This window comes from Erinaceus europaeus, chromosome 11 (assembly GCF_950295315.1).
Source record: "Erinaceus europaeus chromosome 11, mEriEur2.1, whole genome shotgun sequence".
NCBI lineage: Eukaryota > Metazoa > Chordata > Mammalia > Eulipotyphla > Erinaceidae > Erinaceus > Erinaceus europaeus.
The window spans coordinates 81,387,258-81,396,456 of NC_080172.1; the positions used below are offsets into that span (position 1 = coordinate 81,387,258).

At 41.2% G+C, this 9,199-nt stretch overlaps 1 pseudogene; it reads left to right on the plus strand.

Moving 5' to 3' along the window:
- Positions 1-902: 902 nt before the first annotated feature.
- Positions 903-7,555, plus strand: LOC132541245 (small ribosomal subunit protein uS5-like; annotated as a pseudogene).
- The last annotated feature ends 1,644 nt before the right edge of the window (positions 7,556-9,199 follow it).

Below are 9,199 nucleotides of genomic sequence, written 5' to 3' on the forward strand. Positions count from 1 at the left end.
GCACCAATTAAAAAAAAATATTTCCTCACTTTCTTATAGTTCACATGCACTAATCCTGAATAATTGAATTTAATGTCAACATCACATCCAGAAACATTGACTACATGAAATCTAGTCATAACTTTTTCTTATACAATTTCATATGAGAAGAACATCTGTTACTTGAAATCATGAAGTTTAAATTTGGAATGCCATTACTGCTTCTTTAACTGTGTGCTTTCTTAGATCTGTAATGACTAGGATCTAATAACCTCTCATAGTTTTATCATCATCTATACCAAATTGGATCCTGAATAATCCCTCATTTATTTAATTGTTCATTAAGTCTTGAGTGTTCACTAAGTGCATGATATTAAATACATTAAGGAGATTTTTGTAGAAATAAGACAGGGCTTATATCTCCAGCCTTAACTCTAGTCTCTTCCTCTTTCTATTTTTTTTTAACCCCTAAGTATTCTTCTCTCCAAGAGAATTTTTTCAGGTAGAGATGAGAGAGAGAGAGAGATTGTCAAAGAGAATACAGCATTGTAGACTCAAAGCTGGGTCACACATGTGGCAAGTGAGCTATTTTGCCAATCCATGACTTTCCTAATCCTTAGATTGCACTTTATACACTAATAAAATGATATTGCTCAGCCTACTCCACTGCACTCTCCTCAGCTTTCAATATAAAGCTCAAGTAGCATTCAAGCACCCTTTTCTCATGTCTGTTTTATTATTTCTTACTAGCACATACTGGAATAATCACTCCTCTTCTGAGTCTCTTGGTGGCTGGGTAATCACTGTATTGAAAATACAATGTTTTGGGGCTGGGTAGTGGCACACCTGATTAAGCACACATGTTACAGTGTGCAAGGACCCGGGTTCAAGCCCCTGGTCCCCACCTGTACAGGGGAAGCTTCATGAGTGGTGAAGCAGGGCTGCAGGTGTCTCTCTGTCTCTCTTCTCCCTCTCTATCTCCCCCTCCCCTCTAGATTTCTGCCTGTCTCTATCAAATAAATAGACAATACATTTTTTTAAAAAATAAGATACAATGGTTTGAGTCAATAGCATAAGAACAACATTGCATCATTTTCACCTTTATATCAATGTCATCTGACTAGAGCATAATAGTCACTTTTTTTCTATATTGATGATTTAATATTAATTTACAAAATTTGGTACAACAGGGGTATAATTCCACACCACTCTTACCACCAGAGTTCTGAGTCCCCATTGCTGCCACCGGGAACTTCAGTAGACCTCCCAATGTCACAGATGTGGGGTGACTATATTTCTATAACTATCTGTGTATATTTATATATTTTGCTCATTTCTTCAAAGGTCCAGCTCTGTCCTCCTCTCCAAGTCAAAGTTACACTCACTGCCACTTCCTAATGCCCTTCTTTTTTCCTTTTCTCTCTCTGGATCCTGAAGGAATTGGAGTCCAAAACTCTCTGAACTACTTTGTTTTTTAATAGTTTTTTTAAACAAAATTATAAGATTAGGAATATAACTCCACATCATTTCCACCACCAGAGTTTTGTGTCCCCATATTCCTCTAATCTAAACTGCAGTAGTTCTTCCAGGGTCACAGATATGGGTTGACTATCTATCTATCTATCTATCTATCTATCTATCTATCTATCTATCATCTATCTATATTTCTTTTGCCCATTTTTGTTCACTTCTACAGCTTTGCCTTCACTTCCTTTCTAGGTCATAGCTACACCCATTACTACTTCCAAGTGCCCTTCCTTTGTCCTCTTCTCTCTTACATAATTGAAATATTGCCCAACTTTCTCTGATGTTTTCCAGATTCCCTTCCCTTTCAGTATGGAATTAAAATTTTCTAGTGACAATTATTTCTGGTCTTGGTGGAACTGACTTAGAGCCCTCTGGTCATCATCCCCTAACATTTCCTCCGTATGGGAGTATAGACCAAAATTCTTTTATTTCTTTTTTATGTTTATTTATTTATTTATTTATTTTTATTATTTATTTTTTTAAATCTTTATTTATTAGATAGAGACAGCTAGAAATGGAGAGGGAAGGGGATGACAGAGGGGGAGAGAGACAGACAGATACCTGCAGCCCTGCTTCACCACTTGTGAAGCTTTCCCCCTGCAGGTGGGGATTGGAAGCTAGAACCTGGGTCCTTGTGCTGTATGTAGCATGTGTAGTCAACCAGGTGCACCACCACCTAGCCCCTATTTTTTTAAAAAAAATTTCAACCAGAGCTTTGCTCAGTTCGGGGGACTGAACCTGGGACTTTGGAGCCTCAGGCATGAGATTCTATTTGCATAACCATTATACTATTTAACCTTGCCCCTGGACCAAAATTCTTTTGAGAGGTGTAGAAAGAAGGGCTTCGGCTTCTGTAATTGCTTCTCTTCTGCAAATGGACTTTGGCAGGTTGATCCATACCCCTAGCCTGTTTCTATCTTTCCCTAATGAGCTAAAGCTCTGGATAGGTGAGGTTACAGGACCCATTGGCAAGGTTATCTACCCATGGAGGTCAGAATGAGAGCATACTACCATCTGCAGTTTGTTGGCTGAAAGGTAGTAAGATATATAGCAGGACAAAATGTTTAATAAATAGGAACTGAAGAGTAAGAATAGGGTGAATTTGAATAGGGACTCGGGTGTAAAGAGACTAAGATATCTGTTTTGGTATGCTCCTAGGGACAAGTCTAGCAGATGGAGACTTGTCTCAAGTGGCCTCCCCCAGGGCTCTGTTCTAGCTCCTACGCTATTTAATATTTACATCAATGACATCCCAGAAACTTCTTCAAGGAAGTTCATCTACGCCGATGACATCTGCTGTGCAACTCAGGCATCCAAGTTCGACATCCTTGAGGAAACACTCACGAAAGACATGTCTCTGATATCTGATTACTGTAAAAAATGGCGACTAATCCCTAGCACTGCAAAAACGGTATCATCTGTTTTCCATCTACACCATGCCTCGGCCTCGAGTGAGCAGCTTGGCGATATGAGAATCCGGCACGAAGCCCAGCCAGTCTATCTTGGCGTTACTCTCGATCGCACTCTGTCATTTCATGAACATCTCATAAAAACTGCAGCAAAGGTGGGCGCGAGGAATAACATCATTGCAAGACTGGCCAGCTCCTCATGGGGCGTGAGCGCTTCCACACTACGATCATCTCTGGCATTATGCTATTCCACTGCAGAATACTGTGCCCCAGTATCGTTCCGTAGCCCCCATGTCCACTTGGTCGATTCCAAATTATATTCCTCCATGAGGATAATTTCTGGAACCATCCATTCCACCCCGGTTCCATGGCTGCCAATTCTTAGCAACATCGCCCCGCCAGATATTCGTCGGGATGCGGCATCATCTAAGTTCATTTCCCACGTCTACGCTCGACCGGACCTGCCAATATACGCGGATATCTTTGCCCACCCTGTCCAACGCTTGACGTCTCATCATCCAATCTGGTCCCCTACGCCTACACTGAACTTCTCTGTTCCAGACTCTTGGAAACAGAGTTGGCAGTCAGCTGAGGTAAAGAACAAACACCTCATCACAGACCCCTGCAAGCGTCAACCCGGCTTTGACCTAGCACGTTATGATTGGGCCCTCCTCAATCGCTATCGAACAGGCCATGGCCGGTGCGCCGCTATGTTCCATTGCTGGGGAGCCAGAGATGACCCGAACTGCCCCTGTGGCTACAGACAGACTATGACCCACATAGTCAACGACTGCCACCTCTCCAGATTCAAAGGAGGTCTCGAAACTTTACATCAGGCTCAACCTGACGCTGTTGACTGGCTACGGAAGAAGGGCAAACGCTAGAAGAAGAAGGGGCTTAAAACTCATACTAGTCACTTTCTAAGTTTTTATTGAACTCATAAACTTAACTGAATGAATCTATTAGATGATTAATATACCCAAACAGAGATACAATATAGCAAGACAGGTAATATTAGGATGGTAGAAACTAAATGTTGCAGAACTAGAATGCAAAGAAAGAAAAATAAATGGGACTGGGTGGTTAGCACCTGGCTGAGCACACACGTTACCATGTGCAAGGACCCGGGTTCTTGCCCCTGGTTCCCACCTGTGGGGGAACAGTTTTGTGAGTGGTGAAGTAGTGCTGCAGGTGTCTCTCTTTCTCTCTCCCTCTCCCTTCCCTTTCGATTTCTGTCTCTACAAATAAAGAAAGATAATAAAAAAATTAAGAAGGAACAAGGAACTAGTTCTGTGTGTAGGATTTTTTTTACCTGTTACAGGTCAACTCCAAACTCATTAACTTATACTCCATGACTAGCTCTAGAACTGTATGTTGTCAAAAGGAAAAAATAATAAATTAAAGGATATTGAAAAACAAGAAGATATGAGGCGTTTCCTTTTTGTGTTCACTTGCTGATCTTGACAAATTAGCAAAGTGTTGTCATAGCAATAACAATTGATTTTATTCCGACTTCTTTCAAGACTCTCAGAACCATCTTCAGCTGTGTCTTAGGAACCAGTGGCTGCCAGGCATGTTTCCTGCCTCTGAACTTTTAGGTTCTGATTTTCCCATTGTTTCCCTAGATTCTTTATAGTACTATTTCCTGCAAGCATCTTTCCTTGATTGTCTATGCTCTATATTTTGGTTTCTCTGCCCTCTAATGCATACAGAACTAGTTCTTTCTGGGGCTGGGTGGTAGCACAATGGGTTAAGCGCACATGGCACCAAGTGCAAGGACCGGTTTAGGGATCCGGGTACAATCCCAGGGCTCCCCACCTACAGGGGCGGGGGGATCACTTCACAAGCAGAGAAGCAAATCTGCAGATATCTGTACTTCTCTCTCTGTCTCTGTCTTCCCGTCCTCTCTCGATTTCTCTCTGTCCTATCCAACAACAATGGCAGCAATAGCAACAATAATAGTAACAACAACAAAGATAAATAATAAGGGCAACAAAAGGAAAAAAATGGCCTTCAGGAGCAGTGGATTCATAGTGCAGGCACCGAGCCCTAGCAATAACCCTGGAGGCAAAAAAAAAAAAAGCTAGTTCTTTCTGTTAAATTTCTCTGAAAAAACACTTGAGCTGAGTGAATTTTTTTAATTAGGCAGGAACTGTGACTAATATGCTCTGCTTGGATACACTCCCCCACTCCCTCCCTACAGAAAATCTTGTTTGCTTGTATTTGAGGTAATTTTTTTATAACCTTTTTTTTTACATTTATTTATTCCCTTTTATTGCCCTTGTTGTTTTATTGTTGTAGTTATTCTTATTGTTGTTGGATAGGACAGAGAGAAATGAGGAGGAGGGGAAGACAGAGAGAGGAAGAGAAAGATAGACTCCTGCAGACCTGCTTCACCACTTGCGAAGCGACTTTCCTGCAGGTGAGGAGCTGGGGGCTCGAACTGGGATCCTTAATGCCGGTCCTTGCGCTTTGTGCCACGTGCGCTTAACCTGCTGCGCTACCGCCCAACTCCCTTGAGGTAATTTTTAAAGGACTAAAGAACCTTATGAAATGTAAAAAAGCAAAAATGAATTAAATAAGCTCATTTTAATCAAGCGATTGATAACTTAAAGTGACCTACTTCTAACTAAAGTCCTGTAAGATTTCATTTGAATTCTTTGACTTAAAGAGTTTTGAGAAGTAATGACCTAATTCTAAGATAAGAACTTGGCTGGAACCATGTTAAGTGGCTATTAAAGAAAGTCCTCTAAGTGATCTTTTACATGGCTCATATTGTGGGACTATGTGAAAGCTTGGTAGAGCTTAGGGGAACTCTCCCATCCTTGTGATGGAGGTCTGGAAAGACACCCCACTTATTAGACTCTCCCTTCTAGGGATGGAGTTAAGAGGGAAATGCTTTCCATGACTCAGTTTCCCCTTGTTCGTCTCTCAAAGCTTCACAAAAACCTGAATCCTCTCACAGTTCACTCCCCTGCTAGCAGACCAAACGGCAGCCTGCTTGTAAGTTCGCTCAGAGTTCACTATATTCACCCAGAGTTCACCATCCTTTCATCCTTTGATCACATACATAAGCATACTCCATCACAAGCCTTGCCAGTACCCTGGCAGTGAGACCCGCACACCTATTTCCGTGTCTTTGATATCTATGATTTACATAAAGCTTTGCCCTTCTCTGCTTTATCTCACCCTACTGGTTTAACCACTATGTTTTCCTTAATACCTTTAGATAATTAACATGTCTTGCATCATGGAAACTAGTTGCTTTGACCTTTTTGTATCTTATCAATTCTTGTCATTCCTACCCCTCCCCACCATAGGGGTAGCTGACCTTCAAGAAACCTGTAATTTCTGACATATTTGCAAAATGTCCTTTGTTCTGTTTGCTATAAAACCCTGTGCTTACCTCAAATAAAGTGGAAGTTCATACCTGAATTTCTCCTGGCACTTCTTTCTGTTTCACGTGGTCACAAGAACCAATGACGAGAGGGCCAGTGGCTTTCCTTGGGTTGTGAGGCCATCCACGTAACTGCCGGCCTCATGTATTGGGTCCAGTTTGATGTTTGTTTGGGTTTTTAATTTTTTTATTACCTTTATTTATTTGATAGACAGACAGAAATTGAAGGGGAGAAGGTGATAGAGAGGGAGAGAGACAGAGAGACACCTGCAGCACTGCTTCACCACTCGCAAAGTTTTCCCCCTGTAGGTGGGGGCTGGGGGATCGAACCCTGGTTCTTGCACATTGTAATGTATGCACTCAACCAGGTGCGCCACATCCTGGCCCCCCATGTTTCTTTCTTTCATAATCCCATAAAGTAACCTGTATAAATATTTTAGATTTTTTTCAAAGTAGTGCATCTTATTAAATGTGATAGATCCCATTAGAATCTCTTATGGACCCAGGCTGAGAACCTCTAATGGCAAGGCCGAGAACAAGGACTGGATCTAGGTCACCAAGCTGGGCCACCTGATCAAGGACATGAAGATCAAGTACCCGGAGGAAATCTGCCTTTGTTCCTTGCCCATTAAGGTGTCAGAGGTCACTGACTTCTTCCTGGGGCCATCCCTCATGATGAGGTTCTTAGGATTATGCCTGTGTAGAAGGAAACTTGAGCTGGGCAGCAGACCAAGTTCAAGATACTTGTGGTCATGTGGCACCATGTGAAGTTTATGGATCTTGTTCCCCCAGTATCCCCTATATACAGGGATGATGAAGAGCTTGGCGAGAATGATGGCCCCTCATATAGCAATGGCCACCTCCTTGGAGCACTTGACACCCATACAGACATACCCATTGGATGCCCTACAAGGTCACAGGTTGCTTCTGATGAGTCCTAGTGAGCCCCATCTGTGCCCCCAAGGGTACTGACATCGTGTCAGCCCCCAACCAAAGAAACTGCTGATGATGGCTGGCATCAACGACTGCTACACCTCTGCCAGGGTCTGCACCACCACTCTGGGGAACTTTGCTAAGGTCACCTTTGATGCCATCCATGACCTGTACCTATCTTAACCCATATCTCTGCAAAGAGACAGTGTTCATCAAATATCCATATCAGGAGTTCATTGTCCACCTTGTGAAGATCTATACCAGAGTTTCGGTACAGAGGACCCAGGCTCCCGCTGTGGCCACCACATAAGTTTATGTGGTGAAGTAGAAGTGATTACTTGTCCGGTAATTTTCTAGAATCCAGGTGATGGTGCACGGACCAGGTCTGAGTCTCGCTCCCCACCTGCAGGGAGAATGCATGCAAATCTGTAAGTGTCTATGTTTACCTTACCCTCTCTATCTCCCTGTCCTCTTTAATTTCTTTCTGTTCAATCAAATAAAAGAAAAGAAAAAAAAAAGAAAGTGAAGAAAAAAAAATGTCCACCATATGCAGTGGATTCCTAGTGCTGGCACCAAGCAACAGTGAATCCTGGTGGAAAAAATATATATATTTTCTAACATCACCACATGGCCCTTAATTGCAGACAAAGATCTGTTTGGAGGCTGAGAAGGTGTGTATCCCTGTCAGATCACAGCATGTTACCAGGGGGGCCTTCTAAATATAGGTATGACAGTCTTTCTCATAGTAGTGACTAATACTTATTTGATACTTACTATTGGGAAGGCATTTTATTAAGTGTTTCTCATGGATTATTTCATTCAGTTTTCACAACTATTATTAGTTCTGCTTTAGAGATGAAAAAACTAGGGCTTGGAGGTGTAAAGTAATTATCACAATTATTAAGGGGCAAAGTCAGAGCTTTATAGCAGAAATTCTGATTCCAAAGCCCACATGCTTAATGAGTAACAATATTATTTTTAAGTCCTCTTTATAAAAAATAATATTGTGGAGGGGTGGAAGCATAATGGCTATAATGGTTATGCAAAGAGACTACCATGCCTGAGGCTTTGAAGTCCAGGTTCAATTTCCCATAAACCAGAGCTGAGAAGTGCTCTGGTAAATAAATTAATTAATTAATAAATAATAATGATAATAATATTGTGGGGAAGGATATCTCCAGGGTAAATTTCCAAGTGAAGAAATAACATTTTACATTAGATCTTAAAGATTAAATTAATATATCATTTACATGTAAGTTTGAAGCAAGCAGACTTATTATAACTATTTTTGGTTTGTTTTATTTTCTGCTGAGTTGAGGCCTCACACAATTATGGTTTCTTTACACCCAGGCCAGATATCACAGCATCGAAGCTTCTCTCAGTGCTATGGTACTCTGTGGTGCCGGGCTCAAATTGGTCACAAGAATGGCAAGGCATAAACACACCTATCCAGTGAGCTATCTACCACTCAATCTCATAACTGAACATTTAAAGATAAAATAAACTGCTGAATTCTGACATCAAACTGGAATTATCTTATTTGTACTGAAGTACTACTGAAACTTATTAGCATTGGGAAATTGAATCTTTTTCCTTTTTTAATATCTATTTCCCCTTTTTAAAAAAAATTTTATATTTATTTATTTTCCCTTTTTGTTACCCTTGTTTTTAATTGTTGTTGTAGTTATTACTGTTGTTATTGATGTTGTCATTGTTGGATAGGACAGAGATAAATGGAGAGAGGAGGGAAATGTAAAGAGGAGGGGAGAGGGAAAGAGAAAGACCCCTGCGGACCTGCTTCACCGCCTGTGAAGTGACTCCCCTGCAGGTGGGCAGCTGGGAGCTCAAACAGCATTGGAAAATATAAAATCACCTCTGTATTAATTACTGATGTGTATATATAAACTTAATTAAATGGACTGATTATTTATGAATTTAAAATTGGATACTATGT